At 47.2% G+C, this 13,520-nt stretch overlaps 1 protein-coding gene across 10 annotated transcripts in view; it reads right to left on the bottom strand.

Moving 5' to 3' along the window:
- Window positions 1-13,520, bottom strand: part of ADRA2A (adrenoceptor alpha 2A) — a 52,668-nt gene that overhangs the window by 4,977 nt on the left and 34,171 nt on the right. For 6 of the 10 annotated variants that reach the window (XR_008426595.1, XR_008426593.1, XR_011651096.1 and 3 more), the window contains exons 3-4: window positions 7,409-7,479; window positions 4,073-4,195 (exon numbers count right to left, since the gene is read on the bottom strand). The exons of 3 other annotated variants lie outside the window; for them this stretch is intronic. The gene's annotated coding sequence lies outside the window, so the exon portion shown is untranslated. The remainder of the gene's footprint in view (window positions 1-4,072; window positions 4,196-7,408; window positions 7,480-13,520) is intronic. One more of the 10 variants, XR_011651094.1, reaches the window with a different exon arrangement.

Below are 13,520 nucleotides of genomic sequence, written 5' to 3' on the forward strand. Positions count from 1 at the left end.
CCCACTCTGCATCACTCACTTAAATGGCAACGACATCTGACAGACAGAGCACCGAGCCATGGCCCCGTGTGTCCCTAATGGGATTAGAGCTGGAGAAATTATTCATCAGAGGATGTACTAAAGCGTTTAGAGTCCCCTGGATGGATGCATTAGGGGCAGGTTCGGTCGGCCTCCACGATGCACCTCTGTGTGTTTGTCCTGAAAACCCCCGAGCTGGCTCCACACTGATGCTCTCATTACTTATCTCCAGAACCATACCCGGTCTCCATGACTCACAGTCACGTGACCTCATTGCAGCCCCTGGTCTCTTCATTCCTTCCCAGGACTCTTCTGGGCCACAGGCCTCCCTCACCCCTAGGAGCCACAATCCCCAGCCGTGATGCACAGAATCTTCACACCTGCCATCCCCACTCTCGCCCTCTAGTGCCTCGTGCTACCCCACTCCCAAATGTTCCCTGCTGCCAAGACTCTCTACCTGTCCTTCCTGTCCTTCTGGGCCTGGCTAAGGCCACCTTCTCCTGAAGTCTTCTCAGATGTCGTTAGCCAGAATTATGACAGGTCTCATGTACTCACAGGACACTGTCTTTTATTTATTTCTAACACTTTCCCAGCAAGCATAAGGGTGCTAAGGGGTGGCTGGGTGGAGAGGCCACTACCTCCTGCTCTTTTATGCTTTGCACATTGCATAAAACCAAGCGCACAGGCGTGGTGTGCATGGGCTAAAGTTTCCTAGGCCCTAACTCCTTGTGGAAAAGAAAAGTTTGACCATCATTGCCAACAACCATTATTGCAGAAACACCTAATATTCTGAAGTCTGAGATTAGGAAAATGTCTCTGCTCACTATAACTCATTGTAACTCTAACTATTATCATTATTAATTAATCGCCTTCATTTACTGCAGCTACCGTGAACCAGCTTCTCTTCTAAGCTCCGTGTATGCTGTTTCTAATGGCCACAGTGACGCCACCAGTAAGCCCTAAGCCACATTTGAAATGGGGAAATTAAGTCACAGAGAGTTACAATGACTTGTCCAAAAGATCTAATTACTCCAAATGTGTGAAGTCCGGATTCAAATCCATGATTTTACTCCATAATCCTGTTCTCCCCACTATTTTCTGCTGAACTTGAAGACTCTTCCTGCAGACTGTGAATTGCTGAGCTGCACTTGGGTGTTTTTGTGGATGGGACAACAGCATCATGGTTAAGAAGAGAATTCTGCAGCCAGGCAGACTGGGTTTCAACACTGGCTCCACTGTTCACTAGCTGAGACCTTGTGCCAGGCGCTCAGCTTCTTCATGGCTGAGCTTTCTCATCTGAGAAATGGCAAGTTGGCTCGATGAAATCCCAGCTACTGCATCTTTATGTGCCAAGCACATCATGGCAATGAGCTCATGAATCCCTCAGCACAGCCTGACAAGAAAGGCATAATCGACTTGGCTGGGAGGCTTATGAAGGGCTGAAGAGAGTTTTGAAAACATCACAACCTAGAAGATCCCTCGGAAATTAAAAAAGTAAATCCAAAAGTACCTTGTAGATAATCTGGAAGTCATTTAATGGTTTATAAAATGTTTGTGATGAGCATGTTTTCAGACACATGGGCTTTACCAGTTCTCCTGGCAACCTGGGAAAGGTTTGTTAGGGCATGAGGACCCGAAACATGCCCTGTACTTTGGGTACCTCATTTAAAATCCTTCCTTCAACAGATCCGAATGCCAACGGGTAAAAGTCCAAATGCCTGAGCCTGCCCTACATGAACCTTATCAAGCTAGTCCCAGGTGAAGTTGCCAGTCTTGTTGCCTCACCAACTGATCTTCCATTTCTGCACATCGCAAGCTTCTGCGCATCCTTCAATAGCCAACTCTAAGGTCCCATGCTCAGTCGACCCTTCACTGATCTCTGTGGGGAGAGGCCATTGTTACTTCCTCCTGTTGCCACAGTCCTTTTGCACACTCTCTACTACAGCACTCCTTACGCTGTGTTCTCGTTCAAGGTTTATGTGCCTGCCTCCACTGCTAGTCACGGAGAGTGAGCTGGTCAAGGGTCATTTTTCATCTTTGTACCTTGCACCTATCAAGTGCCAAGTAAATATTTTTGAGTGCGTACATAAATTAATAAATAACTTTCAATGCTCCCCCCCAGCTAAACCAGAATTTTGTTTGAGCTTAATAAATAGTAAGTCCTTCATCATTGTCATCATCCTCATCACCAAGATCCTTAAGATTCTGCAATAAAGCCTATTTCACCAAGAAAGGTCAAAACCCTCTGTGGAGGATTTCCTTGCGTTATTCTCCTAAACAACCAATGTCAGTCAGAAGGCTCTCTCAGGGGTCTCAGAAATAACTACAGTCCTCGTACAGTCAGTCTGCTAACTTCGAAACAGTCAAAGCACAGACCATTCAAAGGTTGATTTGTTGCTCTTGCAGGAATACGGAAGCCTATACTCCCGGGGAAGGCACACAGTAGGCACCCTAGTAAATGTTTGTGGCATGATGAGTATGTATGGCATGAGGCAGTTCTCCTGTGGTGACAGCTTAATGTCAACTGTCCACACCTGTGATTCAACTGCCTGCATTATGAACGGACAGGTGGTGATGCAAGGAAGAAAAGCATTCGGTGAGAAGACCCAGATTTAAGTCCTAGCTCTGCTACTTAGCAGCTAGGTGACTTTGAGCAAATCATTTGCCTCTCTGGGAAAAAATTCCCTCATCTGTAAAATAGGGATGATTCTTCTTGTCTTGAGAAAGTATCTAACGCAGCCTGAAGTGGTAGTTAAAGACATCTGCAGGGTATGAACTTGGTTCTATGGCCTTGCTGGACTTTTTTTCTTGACCCTCAGCCTCAGGGCCCAGAAGTTTATTAGTAATCATCCTATCAACATCCAAAACAAGAAGATAAGGAAGAGTAAAAAACAGAAATGAAGAAGGATTGGCTCCCTGGGAGAAAAGGTGCCTTATCCAGTTGGACCAGAGGTGGAGCCGAGGGACAGCATTAGAGAAAACCATCACACACCATCTCAGATACACACACACATACACACACACACCATATGCTAAGCATGATACTAGGGACAAATTAAGTTTATTTTGGCTGCATAAAATTGAACAAAGTTCTCTCCTTTAAAGGAGCCATTTGTGCCTGATTCTATGCCCATGCACACTGTTGAACATATGTTGGCTTCACTGGGTTCCATGTCGGTGCTGCCTCTTCATAATGGGTGGCTTATTTGTTGGAGTCATACAGTTGCCATTTTTTAAATCAAAGGTGATGTTGGTTCTTGCTCTTGTTGATATTTGTGACCAAGGAAAAAGCAACTTAAAAAAATATATGGATGTATCCATTAGGAATTATCCATAAAAATATGGAAATATGTGTTGGAAGGAATATGAAGAAATTGAAATCCTGTGCATTGTTACTGGGACTTTTCAATGATACTGCCATTGTAAAACAAACAAACAAACAAACAAAGAGTATGACAGCTCCTCAAAAAGTTAAACAGAAATGCCATATAACCCAGCAATTCCACTTCTGAATAACCCCCCAAAATTAAAAGCAGAAACAGACACTAGCACACCAATGTTCTAGCAGCATTATTCACAAGAGCCAAAAGGTGGAAACAACCCAACTGTCCATCAAAAGATGAATGGATAAATAATATGCGGTATATACATACAATGGAATATTACTCAACCTTTAAAAAAAGAAGGAAATTCTGATACAATGCTACAACATGGATGAACCTTGAAGACATTCTACGAAGTGAAATAAGCCAGGCATTAAAGGACAAATATTGTATGATTCTATTACACGAGGTAACTAGAATAGGCAAATTCCTGCAGACAGAAGGTAGAACGATGGTTACCGGGGGTGAAGGGGAAGAGGAGTAGGGAGCTATCGTTTAATGGGTATGAAATTTCTGTTTGGGGTGATGAAAAGTTCTGGTGCTGAACGGTGACGAAGGCTGCACAACAATAAGAATATACTTAATATTAATGAATTCTACACTTAAAAGTGGTGAAAACAGTAAGTTCTTAAAACAATTTTAATAAACTTTAAACAATATATATGGAATACCTGTCTGCAATGTGGTGATTGGGATCGTCCTCAGTATCTCCTCAATTGTTTCCACATAATAGCTGGTGAACTGGCAATGGGGAATCGTCCCCAGCCGGCCAAGTTCAGTTCCTCTCTGGGGACCTGCATTTGGAAGGATCCTGAAGGGACACAATTTTTAATTCCTCCTTTTGAGTATCTAAAACCCTGCCAACAGGGTTGGCAAAAAAATCGAGCTGGGCCATTCTCCTTCCGGAGCTGGGGACTCCCTGGCAGGTCCTGGATCGCAGACAGCCCCACCCTACAGTCCTGCTCTGAGGTTCTGTGTCCAAAAACAACCTGCCAGGCTCCTCAGGATCCAGTTAGGTGCCCAGAATGGACTCAATAAACTCGTGATGTGGATTTAATAGCTTAATGGGCTGCCACTCCCAGAAAACGTATTTGCATTTTCACTGGATTTTCTGAAGACAATAGTTTAAATCGAAGGAGCAAATACAAATCCATTCTCTCAACAAATATTTATTGCTTGTGGGACACACAGTTACAGAATACTTTTCCTTCCAAGGAGGCGCAGGTCACATGTCCCAGGTAAACTGCCCCAGTGGATAGAGCAGAACACTGGTCCGCTGCAGACGGCCAAGGGCACCTCTCTGTTTTGTGGGATAGAAGAGTCCGGGGCCGCTCACCTGGGTCCGGGTCTCCCTTTCGGAACCAATGTTGTGGTAGGACCAGCTTGTGGTCACAAGACAGCCTCAGCAACCACAATCACCAGCAACGTTTGAAAGACAAGTTTTACTACTCACAAGTCCTGAAAGCTACACGGCAAACCTGGGGCCACGCAGGAAGGTCACAACTGGGGCAGCAAGGGAAAGGGGTTCTGCTTTTAGTGGGGCTAAGGGTGGGACCTAGGGTTTCACAGGTTCACTCTTAATTGGTGAATTTAAAACTTAAGAGCCAGAATTAAAGCTTTGGAGGAAAAAGGGGGGAAATTGACCAACAGTCAATTTTCAGTCAAAGATCTCCAAAACGAAGGAGCCCCAGGGCAGGAAGGGCGGGGGTAGGAGGCCTGGCTTCTTATCTAGACCTGTGGCTGGCAGTGTGTTTATTTGTGATAGCCATCTTTGACATGGATGCCTGACCATCAAAACTTAAGTCAGGTACTTGAGTTCATGACAAAGAGAAAAACCAACCATCGGCGTTTACATGACTCTCTAAGTGAGGGTCCCCTGTTTACAAAGGAGACTCTTGGATTGCGTTCTCTCTGGAGGTCTTTTCAATTCTAAATCGTAATGATCATGCTAAAGTATATTTGCCAGCTCAGCCCCGGCCACACTAGCCTCTCGGGTTACTACGCACTTGAGCCACATTCCAAACACAGGGCTTGGTGAGGAAATAATACTGCCTTGCCACCCAATTAATCCCATAGGTCACCTGAACGAGGGCCAGGCTAAGGCAGCATTCACCGTGCTTGTGGTTATTGGATTACCCCCCACGTTGCCAGCTAAATTCCTTCACTGAAAGCTGGACTTTTGAAAGAGACCAAAACTCCTTCCCAAATGACGGGGGACAGGCACCTTGTTTTTCCTGGCCGAAAGCAGGCAAGATGAGCACCCCAAAATGGCCCTTGGTCCAAGGGGCTAAGGGGTTCATGGTTTAGCATCCCTGAAGGAAGCAGGGAAGAACAGGGTTTCTATGAGAAAGAGGAGTCATGACAATCGGCCCCTCCTCTCCCCAACTCTTGGGGTAGCTCAGCCATTCTTGCCCAGAACTCTAGCACGAAGGGGTGAAGGTTCTCTAAAGGAAGCATAGAAGGAAGGACTGGAGGGGAACCTTGGGCTCAGGACCAGACTCCCACTGCCTCCTCCAGTGACTGAATAACCCCTTTGAGAGCAGAGGGGCAGTTGCCCACCCTTAAGCACTTGCAGTGGGTCACTCACGCATTGTGCGCTGTATGGGCATTATCTCATTTAATTTTCCAGTGACACAGAAACTATTGTCTCTTTATAGATGGGACTGAGACTCAGGGGCATAGGCTGACCATGCACCAAAGCCATTTTGTAGCTCTTCTAGGCTCCCCTGGTAATTAACATTTTTAAAAGGCTCAATTCATGGAATGCCTTCTGGCCACAGTCCAGGAAGCATTCCTAAGTTTCCCAGTTAGAGGTAGGTACCTCTTCACGGTCCCCCAACCTGTGACGGCACTTGCCCCAGCCTCTGTCCTTCTTAGAGTAGATGCAAACACCGTTGGTGTCCCCCTGGACTGCGGGCACATTTGGATGTGAGGATATTGCCTTGTCCAGCGTGGATTGGATCCCAGCTCAACTGAGCCCAGGGCTAGAGCCAGACACCCATGAAACCATGTGGGATGACACAAAAAGAGACCAAAGAATACGGGGTGTTTCACAGGGTGTTCCTTCCCAGCAGTGCTGACATTGAAAAGATCACCAGACACCTGGTCCCCAGCCTTCAGGCCCAAGGGACAGCAGGGCTGACTCTTGCCTCCTGCCTACAACTAACACCAAGGCCAGACCTTGCAGTGGATAAGCCCCATGTTTCTTCTTGGTCTTATGCAGACATTTTCCTTGAAAATACTCAACAGCTGTGCATGCCACAGTCAATTGTACATTAATCATGCATCACAGGGGAAAGTGCCACCGTTGCTTCCAAATCTTCTGCTAACACACAGACGGGCACCCAGCCTCTAAGCTGCTGGGGAATAGAGACAGGCCTCCAAATTCCAGCTGGCCCCGCTCTGTGAAACCTCAGACATCTGGCTAGAAAGATTGGCAAATGTGCGTCCCTTGGCTGTGAAGTACATGATTATATAAGGGTTTGTGCACCATTTGACAAATGTTCGCTCGCTCCGGACCTGCCACGGTCTCAAACTTTTCCTTCTCCCTCTATCTTCTTTCATTCTCTGTTCCACTTCTCTCTGTTTCTGTATCTCTCATAGTCTCTTTCTCATTCTCTCTCTCCATTCCCCGTCCCTCTCCTTCCAGTGCATGTTAAAAAGAATTAGACTCACAATATTCTTTTTTTTTCACATTACAGCATTTCCCACTTGCTGAAGGCCCAGTGTGCCGGGGATTTGGCAGGTACTGCCACAAGCTTCATAAGCACCCTGCAAGCCCAAGGAGCGGTATTATCCCATCTGCAACTGAAGACACTAAAGCGAATGGAAATTAAGTGACTTTCCTAAGTCACATGGCTCAGAAGTGGCAGAGCCAGGATTCAAACCTTGATCTGGTTGCTTCTCTCATTGCACTTTCTTTTCTTTCCCATAATCCTATAAGGTCCTCCTGCAATTATTATTACCTGGGTCAGACTCCCAATGCCCAGGAATGAAAAGTGACTCACCAGAGAGGTCAGGCCACCTCAGGGCCAGGACAGGGGAAGGGGAAGAGGACGGCTGTCAGAGCAGGAGAAACCTATGAGGAACATTATGCAGAAAGAAACCATTTGTTATAAAATGTTTAATTATTGCACTTGGGTGTAATCTATTATCAGGGAAATTAAGTGATTCCATTAGCCTTCTTTCACTTTCCAAAGTAAATCCATCAGAGTGGGGTGAGGGGTAAAAAGAAGATGAGAGCTTCTCTGTTTTAATTTGTTTTTCTGCCCATTGCCAAATAGAGGTCCAGGCTCCAGTTATCGAGGGGAAGGGAGCTGGTCAGGTCCTGCATGAGCTTCTCCGCTCCATGTGGCCCTTCTGCAGCCACATTTTCATATCAGAACAACAACAAAAAAAAACCCACCCAGCTTGGGAAAATGGGGCAAGTGCCGAGTCGACGCAGAAGAGACCAGAGGTCTGGGAGCTGGAGCCAGCTCTGCCACCAGCTGGCTTTGCAGCCTTGGGCAACTCAGTCCCCAACTCATAAATGAGATTCTCCAAAGGTAATGCCCCTTCCCCCTAACACCCCCTAGGCACCCATGGATTCGAGTCTCCGATAATCAGTGTGCCTTCACACAACCTTTGGCTTATGATAGGAGCTCCATCAAAGGCAATGCCTTCCTTCCGTCCTCGCCAGCAGGTCCTGTTGCTATCTGTGTCTAACTAATGTAACTCTGAGCAAGCAAATGGTGGGGCCGGGACAGGAACCCAGGCCTCAGTGCTCAGCCAGTGCTCGCAGCCAATATCCTGTACTGTCGCCTCCTTCTGTTGGGCCTGGGGAACAATTTACCTGTCCCTCAATCACCCACATCACAGCAACACGAAATCCTGCCTCCCTGGATTGGGAGCAAGTGAAGGCAAAACATTATTGTTTGCTGCTTCTTTATTTTTTTTTAAGATTTTATGTCTTTATTTTTAGAGAGAGGGGAAGGGAGAAAGAAAGAGAGGGAGGGAAACATTGATGTGTGAGAGAAACATCAATCATTTGCCTCTTGCATGACCCCAACCTGGCCTGCAGCCCAGGCGTGTGCCCTGACTGGGAATAGAACCGGCAACCCTTTGGTTCGCAGGCGGGCACTCAGTCCACTAAGCCACACCAGCCAGGGTCTATTGTTTCCTTCTTTGTAGTTGAACTAGCCCAGAGCCTAACCAAATGCTACTGTGCTTTATTTTCTTTGCATCCCCAGTGTTTGGCACTTAGCAGGTTCCCAATATGAATGCATTGATCACCCTGTAATAGGAAATTTCTTGTTTAGCTGAATGGACAACCAGACCTTAACTAGGGAGAGGGAACTGCACCTTTTTCATGGAAAATCTAAATGTCTGGAGAGAAAACAGCAGAGGATGGTCTGGTGCTTCCAAGGGGGAGAAGCCACATTATGTCCCTCTGAACAAGAGCTCCGATTTCCTCAGCAGCTCCACTGTGTCTCCACAGAGATAAATGCTACCAGCTGATCAGGGTTCCAGAGGCCATGGGCCACAGGAATCTGCTTCTCCCAGATGCCCAGCCGGGGCCATGTCCCCAGGCAGCTGCAGTCTTTCTCCTGGCTCAGGATCCTGGTCACTTACTAATCTATGACTTGACAACCAAAAAGCTTTGCTCAGGCCCTGAAGTTGGGGATGGGAGCTGCAAGGAATCAAGACCTGTGTCAGCCACTGGCAGGCCCGTGTACCAGGTAAGACCAGCTGGGATGTGCAGCACCAGGGTTTCGGGGCACTTTATGGTCCAAGTAGGCACCAAGCTCAAAGCCAAAGGGGCCCACCTCTGGCATCCACAGAGGCCCCAAGGTGTGTGGCTACCATTACCAAGGAATTATCCTAGCTCCCCAGTCATGTGAGACTTCCCCACGGTGTACAGTGTCTGAGCCAACCCCCCGCCCACCACCAGTGTTCCCAGTGTTCACTCAAGGATCCACAGCTGGAAGGAACACATACCCTGGACACAGCCTGGGTGCTTTGCAGTGTGCTCTTTTTTACACCAATAAGTAGCTTTGGTTATGCCATCAACCACTCACACTGGTTGAAGACGTGCCTTGAGATCATGAACACAGACTGAGCGGATGATCCAGGTGACTGACCCAAGTTCTGCACATCCTGGCCCCACTCTCCTGGCATGGGGTGGGGGGAGGGGGGGTATAGCCATTCCTATCTCTTGCTGGATGGCTGCTCGCATCCCTTATCTACATCTGCTATGAGCTAGCTAGGTAATGTCAAGCAAGTCCCCCAAATCAGTGTCATTAGTGTGCTCAAACTTCAATGTGCTCACAAATAGCCTGGGAAGCTGGCTCAAACATAGATTTTCATATAGTAGGACTGCAGAGGGGCCCGAAAGTCTACCTTTCTAATATTCTCTCAGGTGATACTGATGCTGTTGGTCTGGAGATCACACTCTGGGTAGCAACACCCTAAACTCTCTCAGCCTCATTTCATCCGTAAATTGGGGTTCATACTAGCTACCTCACAAGGAGATTAAATATCATAACATATGTGAAGCACCCAGCAAAGTGTCTGGCACATTGTGGGGCATGTAATAATCATGAGTTTTGCTTTCCTGCACACCCATACCTTTCTAGCTGAGCTCTGGGACAGTGGTTCTTCACCTTGTTTGGCTGATAGAGCCCCTCTGAGAACCAATGAAAACTAAAGGCTCTTTACCAGTCAGAGTAGGCTAGGCTGTGGTGTGATAACAAACAAGTCTAACATCCCCATGGTTTAACACAACCAAATTGTACTTCCTGCTCCTGCTGCATGTCCAGCATGTAGCAGAGTCAAGGGTCTCTGCTCTCGGCCGTTATTCAGAGACCCAGTCTGAAAGGAGCTCCACCTCAACATGCAAGTCCACGATCATCATGGTGGAAGAAAATCACATGGTGAATCACACATTGGCTCTTACAGTGTCTGCCCAGATGTGACATATGTCACTTCTACTCACATTTCAGAGTCCAAACCAAGTCCGGGGCAACACCTGATTTTAAAGGGGGAAGTCCTACCATGTGCCCGGGAGATGGAGAGCTAGAAGTATTGGTGAAGAAAATTAATGATTACCACCAACCTATTCCCGGGGCAAAACATGCTGTATAGAACCTTGCCCCTAACTCCAGGAGGTCTGCAGAACCCGCCCCAAGCCTGGTCCACACTTTACAGTTTCTGAGCATGGTCAGAGGAGACTGGGGAGAAGTTGTGCTCATTCAATTCAATAAGGGTTGATTGAGTATCTACTACCTGAGGCACATTTTGGGGTGGGGAACCAGACAGAACAGGCGCATGCTCTCACAGGTTTTATATTCTAGAGGAAGTAAACCTGGTCGAGTGGGTCCCTGGTCAACAGACCTTGTCATTTTCCAGTGACCACCACACCCAGTGGAAAAGGATGTGAACAAGCCCATTGACTGGGGCACATCCTGCTTCCTACCAAAACAGGCCAGACTAAACGCAAAGAATAACAGGGTTGTTTCAGAAAAGAGTGTCTTCTCACCCACTGTATCTGCTATTGCCCCTGCTTGCCCTCTGATTCTCTCTCCTGCCCTTGTGGAGAGAGGGGAAGAAAGCTTGGGCAGCAAGGTTTCATACTGGTCTTGGGCACTGGCCTCCTTCCACCTTGTGTGCTTTTCAGGGGTCTTGTGTGAGTTGGGTTGCCCTCCAGAGATCTGCTCTGGCTTCCCGCATATTCTACACAGCAGAGGAGAGCCTAAGCAGCACTGGGTAAGGTCGATAACTCTATCCCATGTGCAGACAGGAAGTTTAAATCCCACCAAGCAGTGAATGATGCAGGCTTGGAGGCCAACACCACTTCCAGCACCTACACACCCAGGTAACAGTCCCCAGGCAGACAGGGCTGGGTAACATTCTAGCTCTGCTATATAAAAATCTGTGTGATCTTGGACAAGTCCCTTATTCCCTAAAGCTTCAGTTTCCTCCTAGTACCCACTTCCTAAGGTGGTGGTAAGAATGCATCTAGCCATGGCCTGTGTGGCTTAATTCAACTGTGTGGCTCAGTTGGTTAGAACATCAGCCCATAAACCGAAAGGTCATGGGTTTGATCCCCAGTTGGGGCACATACAAGAAGGCAACCAATAGATGTTTCTCTTTCACATCAATGTTTCTCTTGCTCTCTTCCTCTCTTTCTCAAATAAGTTTTTGTAAATGTCCTTGGGTAAGGATTTTTTGAAGTTTTAAAAATAATAGATAAATCACTTGCATTAATTAATTTATTTACTTACTTATTTATTTATTTATTTAAAAGAATACATCCAAATAATGCTTATAGAGCACTTAGCGTAGTGTCTGGCATGTGGAAGAACTCAATCAACTTTAGCTCTTTGCAGAGTTGGGCTTGAAAAGTATCCATGTGGAGGGCTGGAAGCTGGGACCCGCATGTTCCCTCACATACCTTCCAAAAGGAAAAAAGCCACAATCCCCCAACCCTGCCCTAAGATACTTGGGGAGCTCCTCCATCACACATGCGCACCCCTCACACTCTCAGAGACCAAGGTGTCTGATCCCTGCGAGCTTCTATCGCACGACATATGCAGAGCAAACTGGACTGTATCCACACTGGCGAGTTCCCAGGCCCTGATTGCTCTCATAGTGGCCACAGGTGGAAACTCCCCGTTTGATTAGGAAGGAGGGAGATGGCAGGGACAGAAGGCAGAGCTCTAAAACATTCTCACTCCAAAGCCAAGCCGAGCCCAGGCATGCACTCAGTACCACCACGGAAGTCTCACCTCTCCGGCATCCGTGAGAGAGCATACCAGAGGAAAGGTGACGGTTTGGTCTGACCTTGCATAGACAGGATATCAGAACAAACAGACCAGGGCGGTACAGCGCCCAAGTAACCTGTCGGGGACAGACAGTTCCCGGAACTAGAGCTAGAAAGCTGCGGGAACGAGTCCCAGGAACTAGAGAAAACACAATAGGAGAAAAGTAAAGCAGTTCAAAATAAGCAATTACAAGACTACTTCCCTATAGTACATGGGTGTTTTTTTTCTTTAAAATCCCTGCTCCAAACCCCCCTGATGGGAACTGGTCTGAGCTGGAACTAGCCTCAGTTCAACTGCTTCCCCTTCCTCGCTCCCGAGGGACCCCACTTTCAATAAACTCCTTGCTTTGCTATTAGCTCACTGCCTTCTTGAGGTTCCTCAGCAGCTGCGATCTCACAAAAGGGATCTTTCTTTCACTTTTCAACTCAGCTGCCTATCCCATCCAGGATAAAGGCGGGTTCTGATTATCGGTTCAGCCTGGGGACCAGACAGTGAAATAATACAGTTATCTGACTGGTCCAAGGCTGTTTGCACCAGTCAGAGTTCTCCAAAACAAACAGAACCAATGGGATATACGTGAAGAGAAAGAGGGAGGAGAGAGAGAGAGAGGGGGAGAGAATCAGATTTGGTGAGACACAGAGATTTTATGGAATTTGCTCACGCAATTGTCGAGCCTGAAAAGTCCAAAGTCTGCAGGGTAGGCAGGCAGACCAGAGTCCCCATGGAGAGGTGGCATTGTGAATTGAGTCTGAAGGCAGAAATCCATCCTTTTCTATTAAGGAGGCAGGTGTCAGTCATTTCAATAAGGCCTTCAACTAATAGGGCCAGGCCCACCCATACTATACAGGGTAATCAATCTGCTTTACTCAAAATCTATTGATTTACATGCTAATCTCATCTAAAAAAACAAAACCCTTCATAGAAACATAGAAGAATGTTGGACCAAATATATGGGTCCCATGGCCTAGCCAAATTGATACATGAAATTGATACATCTATAGTATTCTGACAAAACATGCCTCCTGAGGGAAGGGCCTGTGAGGACAAAGACAAGCCACAATGTCAACAAGAGTAGAGCAGGGCTGTGACTACCAAACTTGAATGTGGCACTAGGGCAGCATCAAGGGACATGCTTCCCTCCAGGGAGGCTACATCAGAGTCTCTCTGATTGTCACATGCATTTCTGGGTGGGGGCCTGAGACTCAGCATTTCTCACAAGGCTCCAGCGACTGCCTGCTGCTGGTCTCTAGGCCACTCTTTGGGTAGCAGGTGGACGGGTTAAGAGCACAGGCCCTGGGTTAGATTCCCAGGTGCAGTC

The sequence above is a fragment of the Desmodus rotundus genome, chromosome 4 (assembly GCF_022682495.2).
Source record: "Desmodus rotundus isolate HL8 chromosome 4, HLdesRot8A.1, whole genome shotgun sequence".
NCBI classification, from domain to species: Eukaryota; Metazoa; Chordata; class Mammalia; order Chiroptera; family Phyllostomidae; genus Desmodus; species Desmodus rotundus.